General features: G+C 38.0%; 1 protein-coding gene across 5 annotated transcripts in view; it reads left to right on the top strand.

Moving 5' to 3' along the window:
* The window catches only part of rapgef2b (Rap guanine nucleotide exchange factor 2b), a 375793-nt gene that overhangs the window by 121065 nt on the left and 234723 nt on the right, over positions 1 to 20005 (top strand). The window lies entirely within an intron of this gene.

Raw genomic sequence — 20005 nt, 5'->3', positions numbered from 1 at the left:
TGTTGGATGTGGAGAGTCATGGGGTGGTAGGTGGGGCACTAATTCTATCCCTGTTAAGGCGATGGGAAGATTGGGTGAGTGTGGATGTTTGGGAAATAGAGGAGATGTGGGTAGAGGAAGGGAAACCCCATTCTTTGAAGAGGGTGGACCTCTTGATGTCCTGAAAAGGAAAGCCCCATCCTGAGAACAGATGCAGTGGAGTCTAAGGAACTGAGAAAAGGAAGTGGCACTTTTACTGGAGACAGGGTTGGGAAGTGGTATAGTCAAGATAGCTGTGGGAATCGGTGAGTTTATAAAAGATATTCATCGACAGTTTGTCTTCAGTGATGGAGACAGGGAGATGGAGAAAGTGGACAGAGTTGTCAGAAATGGACCAAGTGAATTTAAAGGCAGGGTGGAAGTTGGAGTCAAAGTCAATGAGAAGTAGGTGCTTGAAATAGCATCAATGCAGTTGTCATTGTAACGCAGAAAGAGTTGGGAAGCATTATCAAAGAAGGCTTGGAACATGGACTGTTCCACATTGCCAACAAAATGGCAGGCATAACTGGGCCTATTTAGGTGCCTGTGGCTATTCTTTGGGTTTGGAGAAAGTGGGAGGAGCAAAAAGATAAATTGTTGAGGGTGAGGACCAGGGTGGTGATGGAGGGGAACTGGTCAGATCTGTTGTCAAGAAGGAAGTGGAGAGCTTTGAGGTCTCCTTGGTGGGAGATATAACTGCATAGGGAGTGAACATCCATAGTGAAAATGAAATGATCAGGGCCAGGGAATTAAAAGTTGTTGAGGAGATTGAGAGCTTGTAAAGTGTTGTAGATGTAAGTGGAAAGGGACTGAACCAAGGGGGGCAAAATTGACTTGAGTTCATTTGGGCAGGGGCAGGCAGAAACAGTGGGCCTACTCAGACAGTTAGGGCTGGGGATCTTGGGTAGGAGACAGAAGTGAGCAGTGTGGAGTAGGGGAATTATGAGGTTGGTGGCTGTAGATGGGAGATGTCCAGAGTTGATGAGGTTGGTGATAGTATTGTCCTGTTTAAGGTATTAAGTATTAGAAAAAAGTTGTGTTTGAGTTGATACAGTATATTGGTACACAATGCAATATATAGTAAACTTCGAATTTTGTTTACTTTATTTAGAAATATAGCACTGTAACAAACCCTTCCAATCCAATGCTGCCAAGTTTCACCCAATTAACCTACTAAACCCGTACGTCTTTGGAATGTGGAAGGAAACTGGTGCATCCATAGGAACCCATGCAATCCTGGGGAGAACACACAGATTCCTCACAGACAGTGCTGGAGTCGAATCCAGTTTGCTGGTGCTGTAATTGTGTTACGGTAACTGCTATGCTATTGTGGGGCAAGTAATCCAGTATTCTTCAGATGTAGGTGTCAGATACTGCTTCTATTATTACCCCAATACATTCTGGACATTGCAAAAATAGCATACTAACTTTTTTGGTCAATGATGCATGAGACCAGGCTTCTGATGAGCTTAAGGAGAGCAAGTTAAAGAAAATGGAAGAAGCATGGTCCCGGTGAGTTTAAAGAGAACCAACACCCAAATTCATCACGTTGATCCATCAGGATTATGGCAGTTTTCCTATATGTCCAAAGTTACCACCTTATACCGATTCTCTGAAAGCAGTACTACAGATCGCAAAAAACAATTGTGGCAGTTTCCATTCTTGCAGTAAAAGATAATTAAAATTATAACATTGCAGTCATTTCTATAAGTTGTATGATTTAATAATTTGAATGGCATAAATTGCCAAGCACTGCTGAAAATTACACAAAAATATAGCCATTTTAAGGGTCCTGAGAGTTGTCTGCTGAATCCCACTGAATTTATTTTTCAGAAGTATGATGCATCTACAACGTTCTGGAGTTCCACTTTTCTATTACATGGAGCTGATAGGTGTAGATTCTTAACTTTAGCTATGATCGTAGTAGGGTGCAGTTTCAAGTAGTTTTTAAACTAACAGATTTTGCAGATGCACAGTAGTTGCACTGAAGAACTAAACAGTATTCACAGTACAATAGTTAATTAGTGAGTTTGCGCTAATTAGAGACCGTAAATATTTGAATATAGTGGTTTCAAAACAAAAGTTTTCAACCAATTAGAAGGTAGATGTAATATAGGTAAAATTGTAATAGATGAAATAATTAATTTTAAACTAAATATCAAGTGAATATGGACATAAAAATTTAAATGAAATAAGATTTGATGGAGACACCAGGAAAGTTAATGTGTTTTAGCTACAATGTAAGGGAGCTTGGAGAATTCAGAGATCCCCATCAGCCATATCTATAAACTGCAGCTTGGGGCAATTTGATTCGGAATTATGAAGTTGAAATCTAAGCTACAGATAACAGAAACATTGCAACAGGGTGAGCTACCAGGATAACTTGATTCTTAGTAGTTGCACTCCTGAGGATACAAAGTGAGATTGGTTGTGGATAGAAAGGTTTAACAGTAACTCAGGCATACTTCAGGATCTAGAAATTGTGCTGTACAGAGGTAGAAAAGGGCTAAACTAGTGATTAGGCAACAAATGGAATCAAGGATGCAGTGTCGCAGGAGCCTTGGCCTTTGATTTTGGGATGTGTATTGCTTGTATGGATGGAAGTAAAGACTGTGGTGAAGATAAGAAGATGCCTAATGGTGGTGTAGGAGATTATTGAATTTGAAGACTGAAAAAGGAATGTAAGAGTAATCAGACTTAGCATGTTTTAAGGATTTATATTGTTCTCTACAGCTGTGAGTGAGCGACATGGGAACAGTATTGCAGAACATTACCAAAGTAGGGACGTTTTGGAGCTTGTGAACCTGGAATAGGAAAGGGGAGGTTTGGTAGCCATGGACCAGATGCCACAGGGAAATGCAGAAATGAGGTTCTGTTGGGGGAAAAAAAAGAGGAAAATAGGACCGAGTTAAGATGCAGATTCTTGTGAGTTGTTACCATGCAAAAATTGGCGTGTGTGGCTGAAAGAGGTTGCGAGAAAGGGATTTTGATTCATGGGGTACTGGCAGCAATACTAGGGTAAAGGAGTTACTCTTTCGGAGTTATTCATATAAACTGAGCTGGGACCAGTGTCCCAGTGAATCAGATAATTAATGGTAAATACCCAAATTAGGAATATTTTATTTACTAATTTCCTAGCAGTTTGAAGTATGTATTCTCAAGGCCATTTGTTGCTATAATAAATAATGTAACCCTATCCCTCCATTAGAATTTGTTGTACCAAAATTCCCAGAAAGCATTCCTCTGTATTTTGAAATTTATGATATTTTGTTTAATGAAATGCTTTCTGGGAACTCATCCATTTAAAAAAAATGAACATTGGCTCTGAAGTGTTTTGAGCATGTAGGAGTAGTGTGTGGGACTATGACAGTGATCTGAGCAGAATTCAGGCAAGGGAGTGTTTTATAGATTTAAAGGAAATTGTTAAAAGGCCGAGAACAAAATACACTGGTAGTCTGTGTCGAGCGGTCTTGCAGGGTATTGATTTGTTATGGCACTCTTGGTTTGGAGAATATTTTAACTAAAACATGGTAGAGAAGGGAAAATTAATCTTTGAAACTTTAAAACAGCAGCTAGTTGAATGGTTCCAGACAGCTTGCTGAGTATTGTCATCTTGTTTGCTCATCCAGTGAGAACATATCACTTGATTAGTGCCTGCTTAGTCAGTTATGTGGTTCAAAAAAAAAAGCTCTTGTGCTAGGCTATCTTTTGTTCACTTTCAGGTAGTTCATTTTAAGTAACTAAAGCACTTGTCTTCTAATCTTAAAGGCTCAGATGGCTTGTGAAACAAACATAAAACTGGAGTGCTACGAACTTTTGGAAGGTCTTACTTGGGATAAACTTAGCCTTGTGGGTGAGGGCAAGCTCATCTGCTAATCTAGCAGATACTTGCAATGTGGCAGCGTCCTTCTCATCCAAGTATGTCTTTATGTCATTAGGGATGCACCTTTTAAACTCTTCAATTAGAACCAACTCTTTCAAGTTGTTAAGATCATCACTCGCATTTTTAGATGTACACCATCACTCGAAACATACACACTTCTCATAAGCAAATTCCACATAAGTCTGGTTCACAGTTTTCTTGAAATTTCTAAACCTTTGTCTATAGGCTTCCGGAACAAATTCATAGGCTTTAAGCACAGCCTGTTTCATAATGTCATAATCAGCTGCATCTTCAATTGACAAGTAATTCTGTTGAGTCTTACCTTTAATTACACTCTGTAACAGAAGAGGCCAACCCCCTTTCGGCCACCTTAGATTCTGAGCCACTTTCTCAAATTGCTGGAAATATTTATCAACCTTGGCCTCATCAAATGGAGGGACTAGTCTAACTTCCTGACTGGCAACAAACGGCACAACCGGTTCCCTAGAATCAGAAGCTTGACTCTCGAGCCTCATCTTTTGCAACTCAAGCTGCCTCTGTTTTTCTGCTTCTCTGGCATCAAATAGCCTCTCTCTTTTTTCTCAGCCTCTAATTTAAGACTATCAAACTTCATTTGTTCCAGTTGTAACTGGATCTCCTCTCTACTTACAGGAAACTTCATTAACACCTCCTCATCAAACTCCTTCGTAGATATATAGTGCTCAACTATTTCCCTCTGAATCTCTGGCTTTCTCATAGTAAGCTTTCATCTCCTTAGCAATGGCCAATTCATCCTTTTTGGCTTTCTCTAATGCCTCAGGGGTTGGCGATTCCAGAAATTCCCCAATATCCATTGCTACTGATTTCCACACACATGTAAATCAAAAGAAAAGTAGCCAATGAGATCAATAATCAATCAATCAATAAGCTCCAATTTTGTTCATATCCCAGACGAGCCCCCAATTTTGTTATGAACTGTAATGGTTTAGAAACAAATCAGCAGCAAGAGATTTTACACTTAGTCCGGTTTTAATATTAAAACCACTATCTTTATTAGTATCTATTTATAATATAGTAACTTAATGGAGATAAACAAAAGCTAACAGTGTGTGTGTAGCTATCAAGCTGAGGAATAGTTATTAAAGTCTTAAGATGGCAAATTATTACGGTTATTATTTATCCACAGGATAAATGATGATTGGAGAGAGATTTTGTAATTCAGAGTAGAATGTGGAGAGAGGGTGATTCATGTCGAATTCCACAGGTTCCATGCTGGTAAAACAAAATAACAGTTGTCGAAGATCTTGTCCGTCGAGTTATTCCAGATCCACATACGAATTATCACCTAAAGTGACCTGTCACAGGAATATGGTCTTCGAGTGGTTACCATGCAACATAACATACACATTAACACACAAGTGGTCCCACAGGATATCCCAAAATTCACTCCTATGGATTATACGAAGTGACAGTCACTTATCCGTTATGCACTGCATGCCAATGATCAACCCACCCTTGTGGGCATAGGAGAGTTCCAAGCCTCAGCTGCGACAAGCTGAAGCTACCGGCTTCCCTAGTGTCTCTGTCTCTCTCCCTTCCTCTCCTCCCCTCCCTCCTACCCTTCCCCCTGTCCCCCAAGTCAGCAGTGTCAGCCTGTGACTGACGTCATACTCCCACCTCACTCAGGCACTCTTAAAGAAACAGTCTCAGTAAATGACCACAGGCTCGTAACAGGAGCAACAGTAGATCATTCTGCTCCACCATTCAAAGTTCAAAGTACATTTACTATCGTAATATATATGTCACCACATAGAACTCTGAGATGCATTTTCTTGTGGACATACTCATTAAATTCACGAATCATTATGGAATCAGTGAAGGGCTGCATCCAGCAGATAGTTGAACAACCATTCAAAATGATGGCAGCAGTTCAGTCACATTGGTATCCTGTTTCTGTCTTCTCCCTATATTTCTGCCTTAGACCGTAAGAAAAACGAGTACAATTAGGCCATTCAACCCTTTGAATATGCTGTGCCATTTAGTCATGGCTGATTATACTTAACCCCATTCACCTGTTTGCTCCCTGTAACCCTTAACTCCCTCATTAATCAATGCTGCAGCCTTCTGCTATTTTCCCTTGATTCTTTCAACATTAAGAAATTGATCTCCCTCTTCCTTTAATATATTTAACAGCATGGCCTCCATAACTTTCTGACCTCAATTCAAAATGGCATACCTCATATCTTGAGGCTCTGATTCTTCAGTTTGGACCTTTGAGAATACCCTCCATTTATCTTATCTGACTCGTGTTTAAAATACTGTATTGTAGGTTTCTTTGAGATCCCCTCTCATTATTAAATTCCCCAGTAAACTCGGACCTAACTGATTTAATCAGTCCTCATCCAACAGTATTGCCATCCCAGTTAACTTTCATCACAATCCTCCATGGTCAGAACAGCCTTCTTCCAAAAAGAACACTAAAATGGCGCACAAAATTCAGGATAAAGATAGGGTCTTAGTGATTTGAATTTTGAATTTGAGTTCATCACATTCTTGGCCTTGATGCTAACTTAAAATGGCCATTTAGGTTTTCAGACTAGGTAGGAAAAAGCAGAATTGGCAAGACTTGTCAATTTGAAGCTCTGCAATTTCATCAGATTGCATTTGATATTAAGATTGTGTAAGATTATCAATTCTGTTTTAGTTGCCTTCTGTTGCTTCCAAGTTCTTCTATACCTATGTGAAATCTGGAGATGATGTTGACCAGTAGATTCTTTGGAAGTCAAGAATGAGACACAAATATGATTGTTACAGCCTTTTGCTTAGTACAGTCTGCACCAGCAAGCAAGGCAGAGAAGTAACAAAGGAGCTGTAGCTGTAACAAACAGTAACCAAGGAAGCTGAACACGTTTCCCTTTTATACTGTAAAACTGGTCATACTGGTCCCACATAGGAAACCTGTGAGCAGTGATTCAGATTGCAGCTTTGCAGACAAAGAAACTACAGAAATATAGAATGAAGGTTGATGGAGTTGTGGGGTAGTGCAGGGGGTTGTTGTAGGTTGCAACAGGACATGGACAGTATGCAGAGCTGTGCTGAGAAGTGGCAGATCGAGTTCAACCTAGAAAAGTGTGAAGTGCTTCATCTTGGAAGGTTGAATTTGAAGGCAGAATACAGGCTTTTTGGCAGGATTCTTAGTGTGGAGGAACGGGGGATCTTGGTGTTCATGTACTTAGATCCCTCAATTTCTGTGAAGGTTGACAGGGTTGTTGAGAAGGCATTTGGTGTGTTGGCCTTCGTTAGTTGGGGGATTGAGTTCAAGAACCATGAAGTGTTCCAGCTTTGTAAAAATCCTGGTTAGACCACACTTGGAATATTGTGTTAATTTTGGTTACCTTAGTATGGAAAGGATGTGGAAGCTTCAGAGAAGGTGCAGAGATTTACGAGGATGCTGCATGGACAAGAAGGCAAGTCTTATGAAGTTAGGTTGAGTGAACTAGGGCTTTTCTCTTTAAAGTGAAAGAGAATGAGAGGTGACTTGATAGAGGTATACAAGATGATGAGTATAGATAGATATAAGACCTGAAGAAGTATCTTGGCACGAAACGTCGACTGTTTACTCTTTCCCATAGATGCTGCTTGGCCTGCTGAGATCTTCCAACATTTTGTGTGTGTTGCTTTGGATTTCCAGCATCTGCAGATTTTCTCATGTTTGAGAAGTATAGATAGAGTTGATATCAAAAGACTTTTTCCCAGAGTGAAAATGTTTATTACAAGAGGGCATAATTTTAAGGTGATTGGAGGAATGTAGAGGGGAGGATGTCAGAAGTAAGAGAGTGGGTGGGTGCATGGAACACCCTGCCACGGATGGTGGTAGAGGCATTTACATTAGATGCATTTAAGAAACTCTTAGGTAGGTACATGGATAAGAACTTAAGAAATAGGAGCAGGAGAAGGCCATTAGGCACGTCGAGCCTGCTCTGCCATTCAATAAGATCATAGCTGATCTGGCCTTGGACTCATCTCCACCTATCTGCCTTTTCCTCATAACCCCTAATTCCTGCAGAATGGAGGATAGAAAAATGGAGAGTTACGTAAGAAGGAAGGGTTAGATTGATCTTAGAATAGGTTAAAAGGTCAGCACAACGTTGTGGAAAGTGAGGAGGACCATGGGAACACTTCTGCATGGGAAGAGAAGGTTGAGGGTAGAGGTGCTGAAAATAGATGAGGTGCAGTTAAGAGTTCTCTGTGGTACAGAGGAAGCCATGGCTAAGGAAAAATGAGGACCTCTCAGATGTACCTGTGCAAAGTCTGCATATTGGACAAATATGATGGAGAGAAAAGTAGGAATGCTGGGAGGAAGTATAGTGAAGATGGACGTGGGTGTCTGTATTGAATATTTGTCTTTGCATCAGTGTTACTTCAAGTGAGACAAAATATGTATGGTGGCATGGTAAACAATTGTGCTAACAGTTTGTTAGTCCTTATTGCTAGGAGTTTGAGAAAGAAATGTTGTTTTTCTGAGATGATATTTGGTTTTAGTGACATTTTTAAAGTTTTTATTTAATTAAGAAACGTGTAGTACTATACAAAAGTCTTAGGCACATCTAAAAAAATTATGTAAAGGAAAGATGCTTTTTAAAAATAATGTAAAGTTGCTAACATTAAAGAAGTTACTATAAAGAGCAGTAAATAGTAAAAAAACTAAATCAAATCAATATTTAGTGTGACCACACTTTGCCTTTAAAACTGCATCAATTCTCTTAGGTACTATTGTGCAGTTTTATAAGAAAATCAGCTAATAGGTTGTTCCAAGCATCTTGGAAAGCTTGACTCAGTTCTTCTGCAGACTTTGGATGTCTCATTGGCCTCTGTTTCTCCAGGTAATCCCAGACGGTCTCAATGATGTTGAGATTGGGGTTCTGTGGAGACCATACCATCTGTTGCAGAAGTACTTCTACTTTTCACTGAAGATGGTTCTTTATGAACTTGGCTGTGTGTTTGGGGTTATTGTCCTGCTGCAGATTGAAGTTAGGATTAATCAGATGCCTCTCTGATGGGATTGCATGATGGATGAGAATATGCTTGTACTTCTCAGCACAGGTGCAGCCGATTGGTTTTAGAAGTTACATAATTAGTTAAATTGAGATCTGTTTTTGGAGACCTGTGATTAGTCAAGGTGTTTCAAATACACCTGTATCTGGAAGGTCCAACTGCTGGTGAGTCAGTATCCTGGCAAAAACTGCAGCATGAAGACAAAAGAACACTCCAAACACGAGTTAGGAGATGGATACAAGAAAATTTCCATGTCACTGAATATTCCTTAGAGTACAGTTAAGTCAATCACCAAGAAATGGAAAGAATATGGCACAGCTGTAAATATGCCTAGAGCTGGCCATCCTCAAAAGCTGAGTCACCATGCAAAAAGGGGATTAGTGAGGGAAGCCACCAAGAGACCTGTGACAATTCTGGAGGAGCTACAGGCTTCAGTGGCTGAGATGAGAGAGGCTGCGCATACAACAACTATTGCCTGGGTGCTTCACCAGTCACAGCTTTATGGGACAGTGGCAAAGAGGAAGCCACTGACAAATCTCAGCGAGAGTTTACCAGAAGGCATGTAGGAGATTCTGAAGTCATTTGGAAGAAGGTTCAATGGTCTGATGAAATCAAAATTCTGCTTTTTGGTCATCAGGCTAAACACTATGTTTGGCATCAGCCAGCCAACGTACATCATCAAAAACACACCATCGCTACTGTGAAGCATGGTGGTGGTTGCATCTTGCTGTGGGGATGCTACACTGTAGCAGGCTCTGTAAGGCTTTGTGAAGGTAGAAGGTAAAAAGAATGCAGCAAAATACAAGGAAATCCTAGAGGAAAACCTGATGCAGTCTGCAAGAGAACTGCGACTTGGGAGATTTGTTTTCCGGCAAGACAATGACCCCAAGCATAAAGCCAAAGCTACACTGAAATGGCTTAAAATAAACAAAGTTAATGTCTTGGAGTGGCCAAGTCAGAGTCCTGACCTCAATCCAATTGAGAATTTGTGGCTGGACCTGAAAAGGGTTGTTCACTGATGATCCCATGCAATCTGACAGAGCTTGAGCAGTTTTTTAAAAGAAGAATAGGGAAAAATTGTATTGTTCAGATGTGCAAAGCTGATAGAGACCTATCCACACAGCCTTAAGGCAGTAATTACTGCCAAAAGTGCATCTACCAAATACTGACTTGAAGGGGGTGAATACTTATGCAATCAGTTAATTTGTGTTTTATATTTGCAATTAATTTGGATTACTTTGTAGAGATCTTTTTTCATTTTGAGACGAAAGAGTCCTTTTCTGTTGATTAGTGTAAAAAAAAACAAATTAAATTCACTGTAATTCAATGTTGTAAAACAATAAAACATGAAAACTTCTGGCGGCGGGAGGTGAATAATTTTTATAGACACTGTATTTCTTATCTGCTGCACCACTGTGGCTGACCACTGTGTTTCTGGTCCTCAACCTTGGCCATTTCTCTGTGCTTCTTCAGAAGAGCTTGGAGAGCACATCTTGAAACTCCTGTTTGCCACGAAATTCTGCTTGTGAGAGACCTTGCTGATGCAGGATGATGACCTTGTGCCTTGTTGCTTTGCTCAGTCTTACCATAGTGTAAGAATTGATGATTTGAAGGTTAAACGTTTATACCTGCTGCACCCTGACCTTTTAGTTTCGTTGTTCTTTGCCCAGTTTGATTCCTTCTAAAGTTGTTTCTGTTTCAGTTAATCAGTTTAGTTCATTAAACACATTATGCCATTGATCATTAGTACCTGTTTGTTATCTTTGTTTAACTATGTGCTGGGCTATATACCTAAATTTTCTTATTTGAAAAGTAGTCTTATTACTTAATATGTAACCTCATATAACAAAATACAAACATTTCTCTAACATTTAATTTTTTGGAAAGGGAATGTTTGGAAATCTAAAATTTTGCTGCTTTCTACTGGCAGACTAATGGCAGAAGATAAAACTATACGTCTAAAATGAAATTTATATAAAAAATCTAGAATGCACAGACTTTTGCACAGTACTGTACTTACCTTGGACTTGATGTAACATAGAACCATTATTTCATTTGAATCTCTCAACTAAAGGAGTGTGGTCTCGGAGTAGAGTGTTAGGCATTTCATATTTAGATCAGGAATAATTTCCTTATGATGCAGTTGTAAACCTTTGGAATTCTGTACCTCTGGACTCTGTAAGAGTTATTGAATATATCAAAGGTTGAAATTAATCTGGATTATTGAACGCATAGATGAATCCAAAGATGCGGGCTTGAGGCATTGAAGCACATCAGAAATAATCTTGGTGAATTGTGGAGCAGTATATAAGTTGACACCTAAGTTGAATGTGATTACAAAATAGGACCTGGAGTTCTATTGCTTAAAACATTAAAGGTTGGCCTGCAGATGCAGTGCGTACTTAGGAAGGCTAATGGAATGTTTATGCAAAAGTTTTTGAATATAGAAGTACAAAACTTTCATGCAACTTTGCATTGCATTGGTGAGATCAGTTGTGATACTGCTTGTTACTTGTTACATACACCTATTAGGGTGCATTCTCCAGATGCCTTCTGAGGTAACCATAGCCTTCAGCCAGGAGCAGATGTCATCGGGTGGTTCCCAACCTTCATAGAGTGCTTCAGCCCTTAACCACGACACTGATGGGGGCGTCACGTGATGACGTAGGGTCGAGACGTTGGGAATCCAGCTCCCTTGTAAAAAGTAATGAAATAGGGTTTAAATGAAGAAGAGTTAACAAATATCTACTAGAAACTATTTATAAGTAACTCAGGATTATCTTTTGATATGGCTCCTAAACTGAAACAGAAGAAAGCTACTACTTCGAAGACTGCGCAAATCGGCGGAGAAAAAGGCCTAACCGTCTCGGTGAAGCCTCGGACTCAAGTTGGATCACCTCCCGGCGAAATGCATGGCACTTCTGATGATGCGGGACTGGAAGTTGCAGCAATGTCGGCGGTCTCCAAGAAGAAATGGCAAGAACAAGGCATGCGCGAAAGTATACATGAACAGATATTAACAAAACTACAAATCCCAACTACGGTTGGAAGTGAATCGGAAGTGGAATCAGACTCTTTGGGAAATTCAGAGGAAGAAGAAAAGGAAAAGAAGGAAGAGATTAAAGGAGACATAAAAGATATCCTTATATATATTATGAATGAATTAAAAGCTATAAGAAGGATGCAGAATAAACTCGATAATGTGGTGGAAAAACAAAAGAAGATGGATAATAAAGTTAAAGAGATGGAAATAGAAGTGGAAGAAAACACTGAAAGAATAGATAAGATAGAAGACAATAATCTTGCCTGGACAATAGAAAGAAAACGGTTGGAAAAAATAGATGCGCTTGAAAACTCTAGTAGACGAAATAATATCAAAATTGTTGGTCTTATGGAAGGTACAGAGGGAGAAAATCCAATAAAATTCTTTCAAGAATGGATTCCGAAAATGTTAGAAATGAAAGAAGGAAGCCAAGTAATTGAAATTGAAAGAGCACACAGAGCTTTAAGACCAAGACCTCAACAAGATCAAAATCCAAGATCAATTTTGATAAAATGTTTAAGGTTTTATCTTAAATGTTTAAGATAAAGAAATGATCTTGAAGGCAGCTATTCAAGGTGCTAAAAAGAGAAATGGGCCATTGATAATAGGAGGGAAAAGAGTTTTTTTTTATCCAGACATAAGTTACGATCTTCTGAAGAGGCGGAAGGAATTTAATCCAGTGAAAAAATCTTTATGGGAAACGGGCTATAAATTTTTATTGAGCTATCCAGCAAAATTGATAATTTTCCTGGATAACGAAGAAAGAAGATTTTTCGTTGACTACCGGAAAGCGGAGGAATTTGTACAAGAATTACCTGATGTCCACGAAGAAGTAAAGAATTATAGAAATGAAATGGACTAATGATGAAGACTGAAACAAGGTTGGACGATGGACATTTATATAAAAAAAAGTTGAGGAGTATTAATTGGGAGTAGAGACATTAATTATTTTTTTTCTTCACTAATATATTTTCTTTTTTTTTGCGGGGGAGCTGGAAGAGCTCCTGATCGATGGCTGCGAGTTTCACGTGTACAATCATGGTGATTGCCATGACCCGTAAAATGGGGTGGGAGTAATGTTGTGTTCTTTTTATTTGCAACATTAGTGGGGGGGGGGTACTTTTTTTAATATATTAGTTATCTTTCTTCTATTTTTCTTCTTTTTTGCCTGGATGGTTGGGGAGAAACTCATAGCAACATGGAGAATTTTAAAGAGTTCCCAAGGTATTATGAATGATTAATTTACTTAATTTTTAAAGTTTTAATGTTAATGGAATTAATGGACCTGTGAAAAGAAAGAGTTTTAACATATATTAAGAAAATGAAAGGAGATATAGCTTTTTTTACAAGAAACACATTTAACAGAAACAGAACATAAGAAATTAAAGAGAGATTGGGTTGGAAATGTCATTGCAGCTTCATTTAATTCAAAATCGAGGGGAGTTGCAATTTTGGTTAATAAATCATTACCAATTAAAATACAAAATGTAATAATTGATTCTGGGGGAGATATGTGATTATACATTGTCAAATTTTTTCAGAATTATGGACTTTTATGAACATTTATGCACCAAATGAAAATGATGCAAAATTCATACAAGAAGTTTTTTTGAATTTGGCTGATGCACATGATAAAATATTAATAGATGGAGATTTTAATTATTGTTTAGATCCAGTTTTGGATAGGTCAACTAAAATTGCTACAAAATCAAAAGTAATAAAACTAACTTTATCATTAATGAAAGATTTAAACCTGATTGATATATGGAGGAAAATTAATCCAAGAGAAAGAGATTATTCATTTTATTCAAATAGACATAAAACTTACTCAAGGATTGATTTTTTTATTATCAAAAAATATTCAAGATAGAGTGAAAAGTGTGGAATATAAAGCAAGAATACTGTCAGATCATTCCCCCTTGATAATGACAATGATAATGATGGATAAGGAGGAATCGATTTATAGATGGAGATTTAATTCAATTTTATTAAAACGTCAAGATTTTTGTGATTTTATGAAAAAACAGATTCAATTTTTTTTGGATACAAATTTACATTCAGTTGAGGATAAAATTGTATTATGGGAAGCGATGAAAGCATATTTAAGGGGTCAGATTATAAGTTATACATCTAAAATTAAGAAGGAATATGCAGCAGAAATAGATCAATTGGAAAAAGATATCATAAAGTTAGAAAAAGAACCTCAAAGATATATGACAGAAGAAAAATGAAGACAACTTGTTAATAAAAAAACGACAATATAATACACTCCAGACATATCGTACAGAAAAAGTAATTATGAGAACTAAACAGAAATATTATGAATTAGGTGAAAGATCACATAAAATTCTTGCTTGGCAGTTGAAAACAGAACAGGCTTCTAAAACAATAAATGCAATTAGAACAAGTGTAAATAAGGTTACTTATAAACCTTTAGAAATTAATGAAACTTTAAAAATTTTTTATACTGAACTATATCAATCAGAATCACAAAGTAAGATTGCTGAGATAGATAAATTTTTATCACAAATAACCCTTCCAAAATTAAATTTGGAAGAACAGAAAGGATTAGATAGGCCCTTTACATTAAAAGAGGTTGAAGAAGCTTTAGGATCACTTCAGAGTAATAAATCCCCAGGAGAAGATGGTTTTCCTCCTGAATTTTATAAAAAATTTAAAGATTTATTAATTCCTCCTTTTATGGAATTAATATACCAAGTGAAAAGAATGCATAAACTCCCACAATCTTTTTTAACAGCGATCGTAACTGTATTGGCAAAAAAAGATAGAGGTCCTTTAAAACCAACATCATATAGGCCTATTTCTTTGTTGAATACAGATTATAAAATAATAGCAAAAATTTTATCTAATAGAATATGTAAATATTTACCAAAATTAATACATATCGATCAAACAGGTTTTATTAAAAACAGACAATCAATGGATAATATAACCTGGTTACTTAGTATAATTCATTTGGCACAAAAAAGAGAGGAAATGAGTGTGGCAGTTGCTTTGGATGCAGAAAAAGCATTTGATAGATTGGAATGGGATTTTTTATTTAAGGTATTGGAAAAATATGAGTTAGGAAAATCTTTTATACAATGGATTAAAACCTTAAATACTAATCCTCAAGCTAAAGTAGTTACAAATGGTCAGATTTCAACACCATTTTGCTTAACGAGGTCAACTAGAAAAGGCTGCCCATTATCACCTGCTTTATTTGTATTGGCAATAGAACCATTAGCTGAATTAATTTGAACAGTTTCAGACATTGGGGGCTTTAGAGTTAATCAAGAAGAATATAAGATTAATTTATTTGCTGATGATGTTTTGATTTATTTAACAAACCCATTGCAATCTTTGTAAAGATTATCTTTTAGATTGGAAGAATATGGGAAAGTATCAGGGTATAAAGTAAATTGGGATAAAAGTGAAATTTTACCCCTTACCAAAGGAAATTATAATCAATGTCGATTAGTAACTCAATTTCGATGGTCAATAAATGGGATAAAATATTTAGGTATTAGAGTTGATAATGATGTAAAAAATTTACATAATCAAAATTATTTGCCATTATTAAAAAAAAGAGGATCTTGATAAATGGATGACGTTACCAATAACATTAATAGGTAGAGTTAATGCTGTAAAAATGAATATATTTCCTAGATTGCAATATTTATTTCAAACTTTATCAATACAATTACCTCAGAAGTTTTTTCAAGAACTGAATAAATATGTAAGGAAATTTCTTTGGAAAGGAAAGATATCAAGAATATCATTGGAAAAATTGACATGTAAATTTGATTTAGGAAGGTTACAACTTCCAAATTTTAAGAATTATTATAAAGCAAATCAACTTAGATTTATTGCGTCTTTTTTTGATGAAGAAAAACCGGCATGGATTAGAATAGAATTAGATAAGATAGGAGAAAATATACCAGAAGATTTTATATATAAATGGGAATCTAAATGGATACGGGAAAAAAAAGAATCTCCTATATTAAGACACTTGATTGATTCATGGAATAAGGTAAATATGGACGATGAGATAAAGAAATCTTTATTAGCAAAAAGAACTTTAATTCAAAATAGGCTTATTCCTTTTACAATGGATAATAAACTTTTGCATAATTGGTTCCAAAAGGGGATTAAATATATAGGTGATTGTTTTGAAGGAGGTATATTGATGTCGTTTGATCAATTAAAAAATAAATATAAAATATCAAATAACACTCTTTTCTGTTATTTTCAATTAAAGGCTTATTTACGAGAAAAGCTGGGTCAAAAAATGTTGATGCCAAAATCTAGTGAAATAGAAATATTAATTCGAAAAGGAAAAATTAAAAAATTTACATCTTGTATGTATAATTTGATTCAAAAACAGACAATTAAATCAGGAATTCATAAATCAAGACAAAAATGGGAATTTGATTTGAATGTTAAAATTGATGGAAAAAACTGGTCAAGATTATGTTCTGATAGTATGAGAAATACAATAAATGTTCGACTTAGATTAATACAATATAATTTTTTACATCAATTATATATAACACCACAGAAAATAAATAGATTAAATTCAAATATGTCTGACCAATGTTTTCGATGTAATCAAGAAACTGGTACTTTTTTACATTCTGCTTGGTCTTGTTTTAAAATTCAACTATTTTGGATAAATCTAAGACTTTTATTGGAACAAATTACTGGAGTACAACTCCCACATAGTCCAGTATTATTTTTATTAGGAGACATTGAAGGGACAATACCGAAACTTAAATTGAATAAGTATCAGAAAAAATTTATAAAAATTGCATTGGCAGTAGCCAAAAAAGTTATCGCAGTTACTTGGAAATCTGATTTATATTTAACTATGGATCGTTGGAATAATGAAATACATAGTTGTATTCCACTTGAAAAAATTACATATAATCTAAGAAATGAATATGATATATTTTTGAAAATTTGGCTCCCATACCTACAAAAGATAGGATTAAATACATAGGTCCTTTGAAGATAAAATTATAAAGTAATTGGGGAAAGTAAAAATAAATATTAAAATTATTTTGAACTCCATGGAGCATGTGGGGATCCTCCGATATCTAGGCAATCTTTGTCTTTTGTTTTCTTTCTTTAGATAAGGGTTAAGGGGAGGGGGGGGAGGGTTAATATTATTTTTCTCACTATTCATCATCACATTTATTCTTTGTAATTTCCCAAAATTTAATAAATAAATAAATAAATAAAACCACGACACTCTCCAGTTGGTGGGTCGGCAGTGGTGGCCAAATCACTGCATATCTGCTTGTGGCTTCCAGCTTCCCTCCTCTCGCCTACTCCAAATCCAACAAGAGGCTCGTTCTTCCTCTTCCCCATCCTACGAACTGCTTGTTTTTTTGCTCCTTTCTACCAGGCCCTGAGCTGACAGCAACCACCATGCTGATTTGGCTGGGAAACCTCTGTAGTCGATCTCCACAGGGAACAACCATGTGTCTTTGCACTCCTGCACTAAGGGCTGGTACTTCAAGGCCTTTCTTTCGTGGGTCTCTTCCCAATCCCTCCTCCCAAGGCACTGTCAGCTCAACCAGAATTATTTTCCAGTCTTCAGTTGACCACAATACAACGTCCGGGTGGAGGGTTGTGTGCACCACCTCCAGGAACTGCAACCTCCTTCCCACATCGACCCTCATCTCCCAGGACCCGGCCGTTAGCAGCAGATTTAGCTTTGGTTGTCTGGTTACGATAGGCCTAGCTCCCTCTTTGATGAAGGTGATGGCCTTCCTGAAATCTGTGCCAGCTGTCCTCTTCTTGCATCTCTCTCGCTCTAGTGTGTCAGCAAGAGCCAGCAGCACCTTATCATGGCGCCACCTATACCGTCCTTGAATTAGAGCTGTTTTACACCCAGACAGTATATGAGCCAGAGTCCGCTTTTGACCACAGAGCTTACAGTTTGGGTCCTCTCTCATCCCCCATGTGTACAGATGTAACAGCGACGGAAGGGTGTCATACACGGATTGCAAGAAGAAGGAAATATGGAAGGACTCCAGTCTCCATAACTCTGCCCATGAGATCTTGCGCTTGGGCAGATCCCATTTTGTCCAGGCACCCTGGGACACTTGTTCCACAGGCTTTGACATCGGCTTCTTTTCCTAACGGATCCATACTTCTGCCTGTATCATGTCACGCCTGTTTCTTAACAATAACCATATAACAATTTCAGCATGGAAACAGGCCATCTCAGCCCTTCTAGTCCGTGCCGAACACTTACTCTCACCTAGTCCCACCGACTTGCACTCAGTCCATAACCCTCCATTCTTATGCTTGCGTTTCCCCACTGCTGGAAGTGAACTAAGGTGAAGCCTTGCCGCCCGATGCAGGGGTTGCCGATGATATCTCTCAGCTTCAGAGAACACATTGCCTGCTCTACTGCTGCATTGGCTGCTCAGTTGCGCCCAGATCTGGTTGTAACGCCTGCTTGCTTTACCAGGTCGTCATTGGAATCTCTCAAGCTCAAGTTTTCATCTCCAAATTTAATGATGGAGGTACATGTACAGAGAAAGTCCTTTTGGTTAATTCCTATTTGAAGAGCAGTTTTGCCTGTACTCTTGGGAGTATAGAAGACTGAGAGGTGATTTTGTTGAAACATGTATGATATTCTGAGCAGGATTGATTGGGTAAATGCTGAAAGGATATTCCTAGTGGGTTATCTGGAACTTGGGGATATACACACAAAATGCTGGACAATCTCAGCAGATAGGCAGCATCTATTGGAGGGAAATAGTTTCAGAATAAAGAATTGCCCATCTAGATAGTTAGGTAGATACTTTAACGGAAATTGCAGTGTCACAGTAGCATTACAAGTGCACAGATATACAAATATCAGAAAAGAAGTAAGAAAGAATAAAAAAAACATTATCTCAAACAGTCTAACAGGAGGGGGTCATCACTTCCCCATTATAGTTAACTTATTAAAGGGTTTAATGTCTGAGGGTAAGAATGATTTCATATAGCGCTCTTTGGAGCAGTGCAGTTGTCTTAGTCTATTACTAAAAGTGCTCTTCTGTTCAGCCAAGGTGGCAAGCAGAGGGTGAGAAACATTGTCCAGAATTTCCAGGATTTTCCGTAGGGTCCTTTGTTCTACCACAGCCAAAGGACCTTGGTCTTCCCAGGAAGTAGCGGTGACTCTGGCCCTTCTTGTACACAGCCTCTGTGTTGGTGCTGTACTCAAGTTTGTCATCTAGGTGCACCCTCGGGTACTTTCCTGGTCACATCCATGTACTCACCATCAATAGTAACAGAGCAGTGCAGGCTTAGTCTTCCTAAAGTCCATCACCATCTCCTTTGTCTTACTGATGCTGAGCTGCAGATGATTCCACTTGCCCCATTTAACAAGTCCTTCTCCAGGGCCATGTACTCATCCTCCTGACCTCCCTTTATACCCCGAACTATTGCTGAGTTATCAGAGAATCTCTGCAGATAACATGACTCTGTTGTATCTAAACTCTGAGGTATACAGGGTAAACTGGAAGGGAGCCAATGCAGTCCCTAGTGCAGTTTATAGCTATATCTGACACACAGTTCTGAAGACGCAAAAACTGTGGTCTGCCAGTCATATAGTCCGTTATCCAAGATGCAATGGAAGTGCCAGCCGGTATTGAATGGAGCTTTTCCCCTAGCAATGAGGGCTGTATGGTACTGAAGGCACTTGAGAAATCAAAGAACATGATCCTTACTGTGCTGCCCTGCTTATCCAAATGGGAGCAGGCACTGTTCAGCAGGTAGATGACACCATCATTGACTCTAATGCGCTTCTGATAGGCAAACTGCAGGGCTGATCTGACTGGTGGTCAGAGGTGAGCCAGGACCAGCCTCTCTAGGGACTTCATGATTCGTGAGGTTAGGGCCACTGGACGGAAGTCATGCAGGGCTTTCACTTGCCCCTTCTTGGGTACTGGGAACTAACGTGATGTTTTCCACACAGCCGGGACCCTTTCCAGGCTGAGACAAAGATTGGAAATGTGTTGGAGAAC

This window comes from Hemitrygon akajei, chromosome 4, assembly GCF_048418815.1.
Source record: "Hemitrygon akajei chromosome 4, sHemAka1.3, whole genome shotgun sequence".
Classification (NCBI taxonomy): domain Eukaryota; kingdom Metazoa; phylum Chordata; class Chondrichthyes; order Myliobatiformes; family Dasyatidae; genus Hemitrygon; species Hemitrygon akajei.
The sequence above is the reverse complement of the archived record's forward strand: the minus strand, read 5'-3'. Positions and strand labels throughout refer to the sequence as shown.